A 17,396-nucleotide genomic window follows, 5' to 3' on the forward strand; every position below is an offset into this window, starting at 1 on the left:
AACGCCAGGTTGAGAGTAGCTTCCGTGGAAGACCTCCGGCAGTCAGAAAATTAAAAATTTAGATAAAATGCAATGCATGTATAAATAAATACATAAATACATAAATACATAGCTAAACAGTATTCATATGCAGTCATTAAAATCATATGTGCGTCTGTAACGGGAATTAATCCCTGCATAATAATCCCTGCGAAAGAATCTCTGCATATAGACAGAAACATAAGATCCGACTAAATTTAAAAGAGGAAACATGAAGAGAATGATACACAGAAGTCAACGTTAGCAAGCCCAGTTCTAATCCTTCATAAATACCAATAACAGAAACGTATAAAAAGTATAAGTCATGGAAAATACTACAAAGACATTAAAAGAAGACAGAGATGATACACCCTATAGATGTGACCCACACTACTCGACTACCCTAGTCTTTAGCCTCCATATTTTCCTATCAGAGGTCATGTCTTCGGTAAGGGCTAAATCCCTCAAATCAGATCTTAAGCAGTCTTCCCACTTTCGCCTTGGTCGTCCTTTCCTTCTGGCACCGTCGACTGTAATCGACTCTACCCTCCTTACCGCATCCGACGGTAGTCGCCTAAGGACATGCCCAAACCACCGTAGTCTTCCCTCCCTCAATTTTTCGGAAACAGACACCACCCCCAAGGACATCCTAATAGCAGAGTTTGTCGTCATATCCCTCAGAGTCCTACCACATGTCCATCGAAGCATTCTCATTTCTGCGGCCTCAAGCCTCCTTACGTGATCCTTCTTGGTTGCCCAACATTCTGATCCATACAACAGCGCTGGTCTTATTGCCATTCTATAAAATTTTCCCTTAAGTTTTAGAGGGACCTTCTTGTCACACAGAACTCCAGTAGCGGCCCTCCACTTTAGCCATCCCGCCTTTATACGGTGTGTAACGTCATCATCTACACCCCCATCTTTATGTATCATAGACCCTAGGTACTTGAAACAATCCTTTGAGGGGAGAACGTGTCCTTCTATGCATACTTCTACATCTTCATCGTTTTGGTTCCCATGAATACATTCATATGATTGTGAATATTTTCTGATTCTGTAATAGATTTAAAGAACTATGCTACGATATTCTCTTTGAAGCATTTTCACATAGATGATTTATATTTCTTGTCTCTTCGAAATACACAATGACCATTGAAAGCATTATTTAATACTTTTTCACATTTCAATCAAACATTTTTTTCCATAAAATGAACTTGGGATAGAACCACCACAACTCGATCTTAAGTGACTTAAATCCTGAAATAATTGAACATATCATAATGTACTCTCTCACATTTCCTTGACTCTTACTTTATAGACATCAAAAAGTCAAAATTGATGTCATTTAAACCTTAATGTTTTTGGGAAAACATTTCTCAATTTCGTCAAGGAAACCATAATCCTTAATAATTTTTTCCAGATTATGTGCCTTAAAGGCTTCTAAAATGTTGTGTTTCATGACTACTATACCCATGCAATTTGAACAAATTTCACCTCTTAAAATCTCTTATACTAATTAAGGATGTTGTTCCCTATGAGGGGTGGAAATTGTTTTCTTTAGTGCATAGTCTATATTAAAACAACCAAAACCTTATGTAAGTGTATCTTTTCATTGCTTGAAATTTATCTCATTAAGCAGAGAATAAAATTGATATTAGCAGAAATTATGATAGTAAAAGAACTAAATGAACAAAATAAACAATAAGCTCGCATAAGCAAACAATAAATTCAAAATAATGACTAATTCCCACCACAAGATACCAAACACTACATCAATATCAAGTCTTTGAATAGTAATATTAACATTAAACCATACTTTTATTGCAGTAATCAAACATTGACAATAAGCTATATCGAACAAAAGACTGATCTCTGGACTAATATAATGCTCACATAAAATACATTATAATTGTCACATATAATTACCGCATGCGTCGCTTAAAATCCGACCAAATATTAACTTTCCTTTGGGACTATTAATAAATGCATGAATCACAAGAAACACATAATCATCTTGATATTTTAAATAAATCAGTCCACACAAAAAAGATCACTTTGACGACATTATGTTTCAACTAAAATATTTGACAATTTCTCAGAAATTTCTTAATCATGGATTCATCAAATAAATCAAAAACATAATGCAAGAAACTAAGACTAAATACATAATTACTATATTTTTTTCCAAAACTAAAACCAAATATCCATAACTCAATCTATCATATATATATCAAATATTCCAAATTGAATAGGAAGATAACATAATACTATACTTATAGTAATAAAAACTATATAGCTTATATCGTGGAAACCGAAAATTATTTTAAGTCAAAATAGAATAAATAAATAAATAAAGGACTAAACGGAATGAAATTGAAACATGAAAGTTAACACTGTTATTGTCCCATTTTCTCAAAATTAAGTGCACATGGGCACAAATCAGTATAACTCACAAGCCTTATTCATTAAACAAAGAATAAAATATAGAAACAATTAGTAACTTTAGTTCCATAAAAGCCATACGAAGATACAGAAAAATCACCTTAATCAGTCGATGCATCTATGCTCCTTTGATTGATTTCAAAATACAGAATCATAAAATATAATCCGATGAACTAAAAAAATCTTTAAAGAAAATTTGGGATATATATGTTAACCTATGGAATTCAAACAAAACTGAATCTAAAGTAGTAGAATACACTATTATCAAAGGTTATCTTTGAATATAAGCAAGAACGTATACCCTGGTATATGGATTCATACAAATTTAAACAGAACCGATCTTAATTTAATCATAAAATTAAGATATAAAATTTAAATAAACTAATCAATCAAAAAGAAATTAACTCATTCTCAATATTTTAATATGATATTGCGATGATATCACTTGTTAGAATCAAATCATGATAAATATGAAAATTAACTAGGATCTAGTCATGCCAATCATCAAGAACAAGAAATCTATATGCGGAAGCGTACTGAATTAATTGATTGGTTGAAATCCTTGTATATTTCTTCGGTTGTGATCTTACAATAAGACAAAATTCTCTTGGGTATAAATTCTCTAACAGGATAAGAGAAATTACGAGATTGTCTATTCATTGGGGATCATAACCCCTTACATAATTGATTTAAGAATCAATTATTGTATATACTTGTAACACTGTCTCTCATCAACTAATAAATACAACTTTAAAATTATCTACACTTTTATTTCTATAGCACTTCTAATACTTTATGACTTATAGTATAATGATCACTTAATTTATGTCATGTTTTATGATAACAATACACATTAAATATGCACCTATAATTATGGATTTTATCCAACAATTAAATTAAAGAAGAATACTCCTAAACTTTCACGCTTATTTTTGTGTGGATAATCTAGTTTATTTGTTGAAGTCTCAACTTCTCGATAGTTATGCCGTACGATAATCTAATTTTAAGGTTAAAGAACGATAGAAAATGGACGCGACCCAAAATGTTATAAAAATCATAATTTTTGGTTGAGAAGACCTAAAATGTTAACCTTTAACATTTTAGTTAAACAAATCAAAGCGGCGAGATATACATTTCAAAAATAAATCGAGCTTTAAACCAACATAAAATAAGATAGCATGAACCTTTAACAAATCAACTTTGTAAAATCTTATATCAATCTCTCCATTTCATTACAAATTACTTTAGACAAGACATTTATTTGAATCATACACACTTACGAGAACTGATTTTACTAACGTAATTTCACTCTTTAATGATAATTATTCTGCTTTTAATCTTAAGAGCATCTCTTTGATTTTTAACAATGGTAGTGATAGTTTAATTTTTAGTAACTTGTTAAAAGTTTAGTGGCTGATTTGCACGTGGCATCTTTTATAGGTAATTACATCATTCGTCACTCAATTATCTTTTCATTCTTATTTTGGTTACTAAAGTTTATTTTTTTAATTTAATTACTTTACTTTCAAATTACTCATAATTTAATCACTCTAACTTTCAAATTTTTTTTTAATTATATATTAATAAAAAATAAAAAAAATTATGTCACAAAATTATTAATAAAATAAATTAGAGTGATTAAAATAGGAGTAACTTGAAAGTTGAGTAGTTAAATTGATTTTTTAAACTTTAGTACAAAAATATGAGTGAGAAGATAGTTGAGTGATGAAAAATGTAATTTACCCATAAAACTTAAATTTTTAACGATAAATACTAAAATGAAACAAAAACTAAATGTTATGTGTAGTTTTAAAAAATTAAAAGTTTAAATACTATAACAGATCAAAACTAATAATTATATACTAAACCATAATTTACCCTATTTTAAGTTACCTAATCTTAAATTAAAATTTAAAAAATGTCCAAAAAAAAAAAACTTTGAAACTTTTCCACGTTACTTTTTGAAATAGGCCTAACATAAACATCTTCCTTCAAAAAATAAGTGGGAAATTCTGTTCTTGAGTCCGTCCACTTGACGCTTTCTTTCTCCCGATTCACCTGCTCCTCTCTCTTTCCATAAGCCATAAGCTACTTCTACACCCTCGGCATCCGGCGGCGGCGGAGGGCCAGCACCTTTCCTTCTAAAGACATACGACATGGTGGACGACTCATCCACCGACGAGATCGTGTCATGGAGCTCCAAGAAAACCAGCTTTGTAGTTTGGAACCCTCCTGAATTTGCCCGCCTTTTGCTGTATGGAACTTATGGGTTTTATATAGGGTTTTATTTGCATTTCTTTTGCGATTGACAAATTTGTTAATTGATAAATATGGGATTGAATTTTGTTCAATTTTATTTCTTAAGCATGTGATTTTACCCATTTTATTATTCTTTCCTGAAAATTGGTTAAACACGTTGGATTTCAAATAGATTATGAATATCAACATGGTCAGTTAGATTGTTTATTGCTTCTTGATCTATACAAATGGATCAATCCTGCTAAAACATGGCCATAGGGATTTAATAGCTGTCCGGCGGTTATATAGCAATAAATGGTGTCGTCTGAAACTGTTATTGCACAGCCGCAGTGACCGCAATAGTATCCTTTATGTCCTATATCGTGATAGGCAACCGAAAACGTGGCCTCAACTGCAATTTAAACATGTCCATCCTGTTGGGAAATAAACTAAGTACAAGTAATTTCCCTATAACCAGATTAGTGAGAATGCGAAATAAAAACGGAAAAATAATACCCGAAATTGATAACGGAGTTCATCCAATTTGCTTACGTCTCCGGACTGCTGCAGATCTTTTACTATGAGAGAAAATTTACAGGTGTTTACAAAACACTCACTACTCACAAGAAAGCTCTCTAGTATTGGGAGAAAAAAATGATTTTTGGGATGGTTTTGAAGCTAAATGAGCTAGGGTATTTATAGTTAAAACTTAAGGACTTAATCTTATAAATACCCTAAAACCTAGGGATTAATTGTGATTATCCCATTATCATTTTTCAACAAACATCTACCAAAATTTGAAAAACTATTTTTCAAAGAAACATTTACCAAACTTTGAAAACCATTTTCAAAGAAACATTTACCAAACTTTAAAAACCATTTTTTCAAAGTTGGTTACCAAACTTGAAAACCATTTTAACAATCTCCCACTTGAAGACTGATTTTAATCTGTCTTCACACCTCGATCAATGCAACAACTTTTCTAGTCTTGTACTCTAGCATACCAACTGAAGTTGAACACAACTTCAGTTTGTCTGTAGTCACCGTCTTTGTCAACATATCTGCCGGATTTTGAGCTCCACTGATCTTTTCAAGTTTCAAAATCTCATCTTCCAGAAGAGACCGGATAAAATGATATCGCAATTGTATGTGATTTGTCCTGGAATGAAAAGACGGATTCTTTGCTAGATGTATAGCACTTTACTGTCGCAATACAAGACATTGTTTTCTTGTTTCTGCCTAACTCTTCCAAGAAACTTTGGAGCCAAACCATCCTTGCTATCTTCCGTAACAGCGACATATTCTGCTTCAGTTGTGGAGAGAGCAACTATCTTCTGTAGTTGAGAAACCCAACTCACTGCGGTTCCTCCTAGAGTATAGACATACCCTGTAGTGCTCCTTCTGATGTCAACATTTCCGGCTAAGTCAGCATCTACATAGCCTGTCAATATCGTATCTCCACCTTTGAAACAAAGTGCTTTGTTTGTGGTACCCCGCAGATATCTGAGGATCCATTTGACTGCTTCCCAGTGTACCTTGCCCGGATTATTCATGTACCTGCTAACAGCTCCCACTGCTTGAGCAATATCTGGTCTGGTACAAACCATGGCATACATCAGACTTCCAATTACTGAGGCGTACGGCACCTTCACCATGTGTGCACGTTTTTCCTCCGTCTTTGGTGACTGTTCTTTGGAGAGTCTGAAATGAACACCTAAAGGTGTACTTACTGGTTTAGCATCTTGCATGTTGAACCTGGAGAGTACTTTGTTGATGTACTCAGCCTGTGATAATATCAAAGTCCCTGACTTTGTGTCTCTCTTGATCCTCATCCAAGAATCTGCTTTGCAGCGCCTAGATCCTTCATAGCAAAACTGCTTTGACAATTTTTGCTTCAAGTTTATAATCTCTTGCATGTCTGAGCCTGCAACGAGCATGTCATCAAGTACAACAATAAAATAATGAAGCTATTTTCGAAACCTCTTGATATAGCAACAATGATCTGCTTGGCATCTGGTAAAACCATGCTACTCATGAAACTATCGAACTTTTGTACCACTGTCTAGGAGCTTGTTTAAACCATACAAGCTCTTCTTCAACCTGCATACCAGGTTTTTCTTGTCTGCCTCTATGAAGCCTTCTGGCTGCCTCATAGATTTTTCCTACAAATCACCATGAAGGAAAGCTGTCTTTACATCTAACTGCTCAAGATGTAAATTCTCTGCAGCTACAATTTTCAACACCAGTCTGATTGTAGACAGTTTCACGACTGGAGAGAAAATTTCATTGTAGTCAATACCTTCTTTTGCTGAAAACCTTTGACAACCAATCTCGCTTTGTAGCGTTTGCTCCCATCGTGCTCTTCTTTGATCCTGTAAATCCACTTGTTGTGAAACGCTTTCTTGCCTGGTGATATTTCAGCTAATTCCCCGTTTGATTGACAAAAGCGAGTCCATCTCATCTTTCATGGAAGACTCCCACTTGACTGAATCCTCCACTTGCATTGCTTCATCATAGCACTCTGGTTCACCATTGTCAGACAACAACAAGTAGTGCAAAGAAGGAGAATACCGTTGGGTTGGTTTAGGAATTCTGGAGGAGTGTCTTAGTTCCGGTGTGCTTGGTTCTTCTTGAACTGCTTCAGGACTGATCTGAACATCATTTCCAGAAATCTCCTCAAACTCAGCAAATTCCTTTGTTTCAGCTTTGGTATTGGGCTGCTTCACCTGTCTTTGTACATCACATTCTCATTGAAAATGACATCTCTGCTTCTAATGATCTTCCGATTTTCATAGTCCCAAAACCGGTAACCGAACTCATCACCTTCGTAACCAATAAAGGAACATTTGTTGGACTTAGCATCAAGTTTACTTCTTTCAGCAAAATCTATGTGTACATAAGAAATACAACCAAACACTCTTAAGTGTTAAAGGTTTATTTCTTTCTTGCTCCAAACTTCCTCTGGTATTCTGCCATCCAAAGAAACTGAGGGCCCACTGTTGATCAAGTAAGCTACAGTGTTGATAGCTTCAGCCCATAGAAATTTGGGCAATCCGGCATGTATCCTCATGCTTCTGGCATGTTCATTCAGAGTTCTGTTCATGCGTTCTGCTACGCCATTCTGCTGCGGTGTCATGGAACTGTTGTCTCCATCTTGATCCCATTGTTTGCGCAAAAATCTCTGAATCTTCTATTTCTGTACTCTCCTCCATTGTCAGACCTCAACCGCTTGACTTTCATACCAGTCTCAATTTCCACCATGGCCTTATATTTTCTGAAGGTATCAAAGACTTTTGATTTTTTCTTCAGAAAATAAACCACACCTTCCTTGTAGAATCATCGATGAAGGTGACATATAATGAGCCTGCAAGAGATGGAACTGGAGATGGTCCCCATACATCAGTATGAACTAACTCTAACTTTTCAGCCTTAGGTGTCTTACCAATCTTTGCAAAGCTGACTTTCTTTTGTTTGCCAAAGATGCAATCCTCGCATAGTCTGACATCTACATTCTTTAGATCCGGCAGCTTCCCCTTTGACAAAAGTGTCTTCATCCCTTTCTCGCTCATATGACCAAGCCTTTGGTGCCATAGGTTTGATTTTCCATCAGCATCTGCTACTGCAATGATATTCTCTAAATTTGATGTTATATAGAGAGTATCAGTTTTCTTACCACGAGCAATGACGAATGCTATTTTTATAATCTTCCATTCACAGCTTGAAAAGGTTGTGCTAAATCCTTCACCATCAAGCTGTCCTACAGAAATCAAATTTCTTTTGAGGCCAGAAATATATCTCACTCCTTTCAGCGTCCAGGTGGTTTGGTTTAGCAATTTTAGTCGAATGTCTCCTTTTCCGACGATCTTTAAGGTTTCATCATCAACTAGATGAACCTTCCCAAAATCACCACTGACATAATTTTCCATGATTTCTCGGCATGGGGTGGAGTGGAAAGATGCCCCTGAATCTAAGATCCATGATTCAATCGGACTGTTGACGCTTAGAATCATGGCATTACCTGTCTCCTCTGTCACGTTGGCAGATTCCTGTGCGCCGGTATTTTTCTTCAATGCTCGGCAATCTCTTTTAAAGTGACCCTTCTTGCCACAATTATAACAGGTAAAATCTTTCTTTCCCGTTGTGGATTTTCCCCGTCTGGATTTCGATCTGCCATGATTTGAATTTCTTTCTGAAGTTCTCCCTCTGGACTCCGTGTGCAAGGCTGAGGAGGTTGATGCTTCACCCGATTCTCTCCGTCGAATTTCTTCGCTCAGTACCAGATCCCGAACATCGTCGAATTTCAATTTACTATTTCCCGATGAGCTGCTAACTGCTGTAACAGTAGCATTCCAACTGTCTGGTAGAGATGATAAGAGAATTAAAGCTCGAACTTTATCATCGACTTCAATTTCCACTGAACTCAACTGAGTTGTGATTGTGTTGAGTTCATTTAGGTGTTGTGCCATCGATGCCCCTTCCGTCATCCGCAAATTGAATAATCGCCTCATCAAGTGCACTTTGTTTGAGGCTGATGGCTTCTCATACATACTGGAGAGAGCCGCCATAAGACCCGCCGTGGTCTTTTCCTTTGCTATGTTGAAAGCAACATTGCGGGATAACGTCAGTCGGATAACTCCGAGGGCTTGTCTGTCGAGAAGAGCCCAGTCTTCATTCTTTATGCCCTCTGGTTGCTTTCCTGAGAGAGGTTGATATAGATTTTTCTGGTACAGAAAATCTTCAATTTGCATCTTCCAAAAGCCAAAGTCCGCACCATCGAACTTTTCAATTTTCACCTTCCCTTCGTCTGCAGCCATCGCTCCACTCGAATCTGGTTTCGTTTGGATCGTTTTCTGACAATTCTTGCGAACCACCGTATATTAGAACACCTCCGTCGATAAATTTGTATCGCCGACAAAATTTTACTATTCACGAAATTCACTATTCACATGAATAGTAACCTCGCAAAAATTGACAAAATTCACAACCAAAAGCTCTGATTACCAGTTGTTGGGAAATAAACCAAGTACAAATAATTTCCCTATAACCAGATTAGTGAGAATACAAAATAAAAACAGAAAAATAATACCCGAAATTGATAACGGAGTTCAGCCAATTTGCTTACGTCTCCGGACTGCTGCAGATCTTTTACTAAGAGAGAAAATTTACAGGTGTTTACAAAACACTCACTACTCACAAGAAAGCTCTCTAGTATTGGGAGAAAGAAATGATTTTTGGGATGGTTTTGAAGCTAAATGAGCTAGGGTATTTATAGTTAAAACTTAAGGACTTAATCTTATAAATACCCTAAAACCTAGGGATTAATTGTGATTATCCCATTATCATTTTTCAACAAACATCTACCAAAATTTGAAAAACTATTTTTCAAAGAAACATTTACCAAACTTTGAAAACCATTTTCAAAGAAACATTTACCAAACTTTGAAAACCATTTTCAAAGAAACATTATCAAACTTTGAAAACCATTTTTTCAAAGTTGGTTACCAAACTTGAAAACCATTTTAACAACCATCCAAACATGCATGATTCTTTTGGATTTCCTATTTCCTTAGCTTTGCATTTTTCCTAAAGCAGGATAACTCTGTTGGAGTTGTAATAGGTGGTTGAAAGAATAATGTAATGATCTATTTGAGGTCTAGGTTACTTGGTGTAATGCATAAGGACTGCAGTGTTTGGACAAAGTCTGAGTATATTTGCATTAAATTTTGATGACAGGGGTTTCACAAGATTGATCCCGAAAGGTGGGAATTTGCTAACTAGATTTCGTGAAAGAACAGAAGCATCTTCTTAAGGATTCCACCGTAGAAAGCCTATTCACAGTCACGGTAATCCTCAGGGTTCTTTGGTAGATCCAGAAAGAGCTGGATATGAAGAAGAAATAGAAAAGCATTCACGTGAGAAAGCCTCACTGGAGGCTACTGTTCTGAGGTTTAGACAAGAACGAATGGCTGCAAAGCATGAATTGGAAGAATTGACACAACGAGCTGATCAAATGGAGCAGAGGCATGATACTTTGTTTAACTTTTTACAAAAGGCCGTCCTTGACCCTACTTTCGCTGAATATCTTCTTCGTAAGATCGAATCCATGGATGCTGTGGCATATAATAAGAAGAGATGGCTGCCTCAAATTGGTCATCAAACTAATCCAGTTGGAGAAAATACTCTTTTGGATAATAATTTTAGTTCTAGACCTGAACTTGGAAATGTTTTCCGCCAAGATTTCTCGAACAAGCTAAGACTAGAATTATCACCAGCTGTATCAGATATTAACTTGGTTTCTTGTAGCATGCAAAGTTCTAATGAAGATGGTGCAAATCTACTGCGAAGGGTATCGAAAGGAGAACCGGAAGATGCTCAGACCATACAAGAGGGTCTTTTATTTGCACCCGAAATGCTAGACCTTTCAGATACGAGCACATCTTTTACATTCAAAAGGGATTCATCTTTCACTCAAAGAGTACCAATGAATGAAAACCGAATGGTGCATTCCCTGCACCAGAGATTAAATTCCAATGAAGAAACCCATAGTCATATTTTAAATCTCACTCTGGCATCTTCTTCACTGCAAGTCAACAAAAGTCCTAGCTTAACTATGATGCTCCAACTAGATGAGGAAAAGGAGAAGTCCCTGAGTCGAGGTTTAATGTCAACACTAAAGATTTAGAAACTAGAGCTTTCGAGAACAACCGAAGCATGATTGATGGGGAAGCAAAATTATCTTCATCAAAAGAATGCCCTAATAAAAATCAAGAGTCTGCAGCTCCTACAGTTAGAGTAAATGATGTATTTGGGAACAGTTCCTCACTGAAAGACCTGGTTGCTCTGACAATGAAGAGGCTAGTTCCAATTATCGAGCAAACCCATACGAAGAGCAAGAAGATAAAAGGTTTGGCCATGGACTAGATACAAATTCTAAGAACATGGAGCGGCTTAGCCTTTGAGTAGAAAAGTTGCCAACTTTACCTCAATCCCATGACAACTCTATACAGATCTGTCATACTCCTTTTATAGCTTTGTGATGTTTTATAATTAAAATACATGTAGGATATAATTTTATATGTAACAACCTAAAATGGGTTTGAATGGCATTTGCTCAGTTTGATGTTAATTTTATATATAGAGGTTTCAGTTATTAAGCAAAAGTCGCTTGACTTGAGAAACCAAAGTAATCTGCTTGTTTTTTTTTCAGCCTACTCATAGTGGACTTTCATGGGTTTTCAAATTTTTAGTGATTAGAACTTTAATTTCGGCAAATTGACACGGAATCTTAAGATGTTTATCTGACAATTCATTATTGTCCCTTCTTACCAATTATTTTATGGATTATAAATTCATTAACTGATGTAGTGAATGTTATGCATGATATAAGATCTTAAATATTTTGTGAAGGTAGGTTCATACTTAGTTTTAAAAACCACGCATGAATGTGCTTTAAGTCGTAGAGCGATTGTGGGCACATAAAAAACGCTTCCAAAGGGAGGCACGAAAAGTCCACTCAGATGTGTGCTTTTGGAGCCTTTTGAAGAGGTGAAAGGCACAACATTTGGCGTTTTAGGGCATTTTGATATGCGAGTATTTTTATAAAAAAACGTCACGTGGCCCACCCCAGCTCCCCATCCTGACTTATTCATTTGTTGAAGAGAGAAAAAAACCCTAAGTTTGAAGGCATTGTTTAGCCCAACACTATCAGAGTTTTCCAAGGCCAACGTTGTATCGAACCATCAAAGACCACCGAAGCTCTGCTGCCAGGTACGTTGTCATCTTCTTCATCTCTTCACCATCAGAGTGGTCCTTGATGGTTCATTGACAATGGACATGGAAAGCTCCGGTGATGCTGGGCTGGCAATGCCCTCAAGCTTAGGGATTTTTCTCTCTTCAACAAATAAATAAGTCGAAGTGTGGTAATAACCTGGGTGACTTTTTCTATTTGTAAAAGTACTTACATATCAAAATTCTCTAAGGCGTCACTAGCGTAGCGTCTTGCGCCTTTCCAAAAGCACGCGCCTGAGTGGGCTTTTCATGCCTCTTTGTACCTATGCCTCTATAAGCGTTTTTTGTCCTAGGCTTTTTAAAACTAAGGTTGTTAGTACAATGATATTGAATATTTTGATCTTTAACATTTATAATATGATTATCATGTTGTTTTGAGTATAAAATATACACCAAAATTTATTTATAAACTTTTTAGCATAAAAAGTGCACCTTCATTTTGCGCCTAGGCTCTAAGCCCTTTGCATCTCGGTGTGCCTTTTAAAAGTAAGGATTCATCTGAAAATTACATTAGCATAGTGCGGTGAATGCTATGATCAGACTACCCAGGTGCAGACTTATGATTTTGTTTTTCAACAGCACTGAAGAGATGTTAAAATTAGGACAGAAAAGCTGCTATATCAATAGCTGCTAAAATGGAATTGTTATTTCCCTTGAATTCCTTTTATTAACTTTCACCCTCTATCCTCTTATGGCATTTTTATTGTTCATCCTATATGCTTTTATTGTTCAAACTGCAATGTGTGACCAATTCATAAACACTTTCATGTCATCAGTGCTAGGAAATATTCTTAGTGCAACTCTGTGAGTGATTCCTTCAAGAGACGAATGCTTAATGCTTATTTCATTAAGCAAGAGATGTACACTTAATAGTGCATCGAATCTGAGGTCTGGGTTTCCTTTACTCTTCCGAAAAAAACAACAGGTTTCTCTCATATGTGTCACTTGGACTTGTGTGTATTGGACACGTGTCCAACACGAGTATGTTCAAAATTTTCAAGATTTCCATGTTGTATATGGGTATTTTAAGAAAAATGAAGAGTCGGGACAATATAGCGCATGGTAGACCTAGAGACAAAAGGATTAGTCATGAGAGAATGGAATTAAGAGAGTCACATGAGAGGAGAATAAGAGAACAACTACATAGTATAAAGCAAAGATAACTGGATCTAGATAACTAAGAGCTTCTAGATTGATTATAGTTGTGAATATACAGTGCCTCAGATTATGATGATAGCAGTTTATCAATTATAAGAAACAGATTGGGTGAAAACTTTGATGGCTTTTGCTGGTGTGCGTGATTGTGAAGTGAAACTGGAACTTTCTGAGTTCATGAGCTAAAAAAGGTTGAAGCTTGAACCCTACTTGGACTAAATCAACTACTGCGGTTATTGATTCTTCAAGGAAGATACATACGTCACGTCTGCAGCAAGTAGGTTATTATCTGTATATCTCAAGTGTTGCATTCATTTGATCATCATTATACTAAAAATGTGCTTAGAGAATTAATACTATTACTGAGTAGTACGCTGGTATATGGTATCGATGTTATATCCACTCTTCATTTTTTTTCTTGGTCATTGTGTGGCACTTGTACCTATGTTTGAAGAGTTTATATGAATTAATGTTCATATATTTTGTTGTGTATACAAGTATTTTGTTTTGATCTGGTTCAAGTATTAGTCTCATAAATAGATTATAGAGATTAAGATTATTGTTAGATGCATACTTAGAATTGTTGAGAGGTCTTATAGTAATCCTTGTGATTTTGGTATTATATTGAATTTTCCTCTTTCTCCGTGATTTTTTTTCTCATAAAATTTTCCACTTAAATCTTGTAGTCATTTTCTTGTTTATATTCAGAGTTAACCAATGACATGAAACAATTTGAATTTAATTTAATTGACTTAAGAACAATCCCAGCTCCCTGCTAGACGCGACAAACGTGTCATTTGGATCGGTTTGGATTGGATCATTTTTGGTCTAGATTATATTCGGTTTATTTTTATTCGAGTTGGATCGTGTCTGGTTCATATTTAGCTTTGGTGTATGGTAAATCAGGTTGGGTCAATTTTTGGGTGGGTCAATTTTCGGCTCAGGTGAATATCGGGTCGGTTGTTTTTCGATCCATATCAATATCAGATCAGTTGATTTTTGGGTCAAGTTAATATTAGATCGGTTGGATTTCGGGTCGGGTCAATAGCTGAACGATTGATTTTTGGATCAGGTCAACATCAGATCAATTTATTTTCAATTTGGGTCAATCTTTGGATCAAGTCAATCCAGTCTGAATTGGTTATGAGTCTAATAAAGCATATATAAAATTATTGATATATTCTTGTAAAAATAAGTCTTCTTGTTTGTTAATCTTATCATTTAAGCCTAATTTGATTATAAGTCTAATCAAGTATGTATAGATATTTGGTTCGGATTGCTTTCGGTTTGAATTAATTTCCGTTTGGGTTACTTTCAGGTCGGGTTACTTTCGGTTCGAATTAAATTTAGTTCGAGTTGCTTTCGGTTCAGGTTGTTTTCGGTTCAGGATAAATTCGATTCGGATTTTTTTCGATTCGGGTCAAATTGGATATATGTCTATATTAGATCAGCTAAATTTTGGATTGGGTATGATTCGGGTTTTGGGTCGAGTTTAATCATCATGTTTGAGTTAATATCGAATATTGGATCGGATAAATTAGTTCGAGTAATTGGGTTCAGGTCAAGTTTGTCAGGTATACTCTCAGCTCAAATTTACCTCCATAGCTTAAAATGATCTTAACTGAACAAAATCCAAATGATTCCGAGTATAAAATAAAAATGAGAAGTATGCGTCTAATATAAATTTTGTTATTATATATCAAGAGAAATATATTTGTAGGTGAATTCATGGTCACGTGTTAGATATAAGCGCTTTAAATAATAATAAAAGGTATCGGAATCATATGGTTAGTGTGAATTCAGCTGTCTTAACTTTAAAGTTACAGATGAGGACTTACATAGGATAGGAGATGAGATGAGAGAGGGGTATTATAATTACATGAACCACCAAAAAAGGGGAACATTTTTTGGTCAAAAATTCACAGCTGGAAATGCTAAATGGGTTTGCAATCATAACGATCCCACTACCTACAACAGGTGATGTTAATGGGGTATTTAACCCCCAAAAACATGCTAGCTTTGTGCAAAACAGATGGACCATATCATCTTTTTTTTTTTCCAACCGTGTTCGAATTTAAATTTATTTTGATGAGAAAATAGTGATTGTAATAACTCTGTTAACGGTTCATTCATTTCTGATTAATGTATGGAACTGCCACCGATGATTCTATAGATGTAAAAGAAAAGATAAATATTTTGAAAAATATAATGAAAAACAGCTTTATGTACATAGAGTGAGTGAATGAGAGAAAAAGAGACGATTCTCCCTTTCAACTTTGCATGACAATTTATATTTTGGCCTTTGATGTTGGTTTTAAACTTCGGGTGATAATGTTTATTTGTAGGTTGATATGATGAGTAGATTTAATCATCATATAAACCCTAATAATTTAGAAGATATGAAATTTCGAAAGTTTTAATTTATAGAAAATTATTGAAAAAATTATAATTTACAATAGAAATCTAAAAGACGTGTAAAAAAATATCTTTTTGAGACTATTTTCATTCTTTCTATTAGAGTTAAATAAAAGAAACATTAAGTATTCAAGGTTTTTTTTTTTATGATGTGATCCAATAAACATGAATAGATATTTAAGAATTTAAAAGAATTGCTATGTTTAGGATGTCCAAAATCATAACTCTATTACAATGGTATGAATTAAATCTTAAAAATTATGAAGAAAGCCTCCCACTGGCCACTCCATTGTTTACTGTATTTCCAAGCAAAGTGAGATACCATGTGCCCATATAAAATGCGTTTCCTTGTCTTGTCCTCTTCCATAGAAAAAACTCGTACCTTTTTCCACTCCACATGAATCAGCTAAATTAGACCACCAAATCTCCTAATCAAACCCAGAAAAAATGCCCACATTCAAATTCATCTTCATCACGCTCTCTCTATCCTTCGTCTTCCTCCATCCCTGTGATTCAGTCTCGATCTTAGACCTCGACAGTGCACTGAAAACCAGCGAAATCGATGTAATGGCGATAAGGGTTTGTGCTGAGAAACTGGAAGATTGTTTAGAAGAGGAAGAAATGGAGTCGGAGAGAAACAAGAGGGTGTTGCTGATGCAAAGGAAGTACATTAGCTACGAGACACTGAGGAGAGACATGGTGCCGTGTGCCAACCCAGGTTCTTCTTACTACGATTGTAATGGCGGCCATCAAGCCAATCGGTACAACCGAGGGTGTGAAGTTATTACAAGATGCGCTAGAGGAATCAAAGGTATCAAAACTTGAAGGGGGGAAAAAGATAAGCCCCCAAATTTTATGGTTTCTAGCTGTGTTGCAAAATGCATCTTTCTGGGTTTTCCTTGGGGGTTGTAGAATAATAAGGGTTCTTAGTTTTAATCTGCATGATATGATTTAACATGAAATTTGGGATCTGAGACTTTCCCTGTTAAGAGTATTGAAGAAGATTGCCTTGTTGTTTGATAGGGGATTTATGAATAATTCGTGTAATCTTCATTTTTTGTTTCTCAAATAATACAAAATTCCCTGGATTGCAGAATCATGGTTCCTCCAAGAGTCTTCAAATCATTAAAGATCTTGAAAGAAAGTTTTCTAGGACTTATACCTCTGTTTCACACTCACTTGAGTCAGATTATTGTGATTTCATATTTAAAGCTCCAATAAGCACCTAAAATTGTGATCATGGATTTAAATAGCCTTATGCTATTGGAATAGTGACCCTTATATAGCAATAGTGGTGTTTTTTATAAAACCGGTATTATATGACCGTGATATCCACGATA

The 17,396-nt window shown here is 35.3% G+C and overlaps 1 pseudogene; it reads left to right on the plus strand.

Moving 5' to 3' along the window:
* The first annotated feature begins 2,983 nt into the window (after positions 1 to 2,983).
* Positions 2,984 to 11,697, plus strand: LOC120119190 (annotated as a pseudogene).
* Positions 11,698 to 17,396: the final 5,699 nt, after the last annotated feature.

This window comes from Hibiscus syriacus, unplaced genomic scaffold (assembly GCF_006381635.1).
Source record: "Hibiscus syriacus cultivar Baekdansim isolate YM2019G1 unplaced genomic scaffold, ASM638163v2 tig00110332_pilon, whole genome shotgun sequence".
Lineage (NCBI taxonomy): Eukaryota > Viridiplantae > Streptophyta > Magnoliopsida > Malvales > Malvaceae > Hibiscus > Hibiscus syriacus.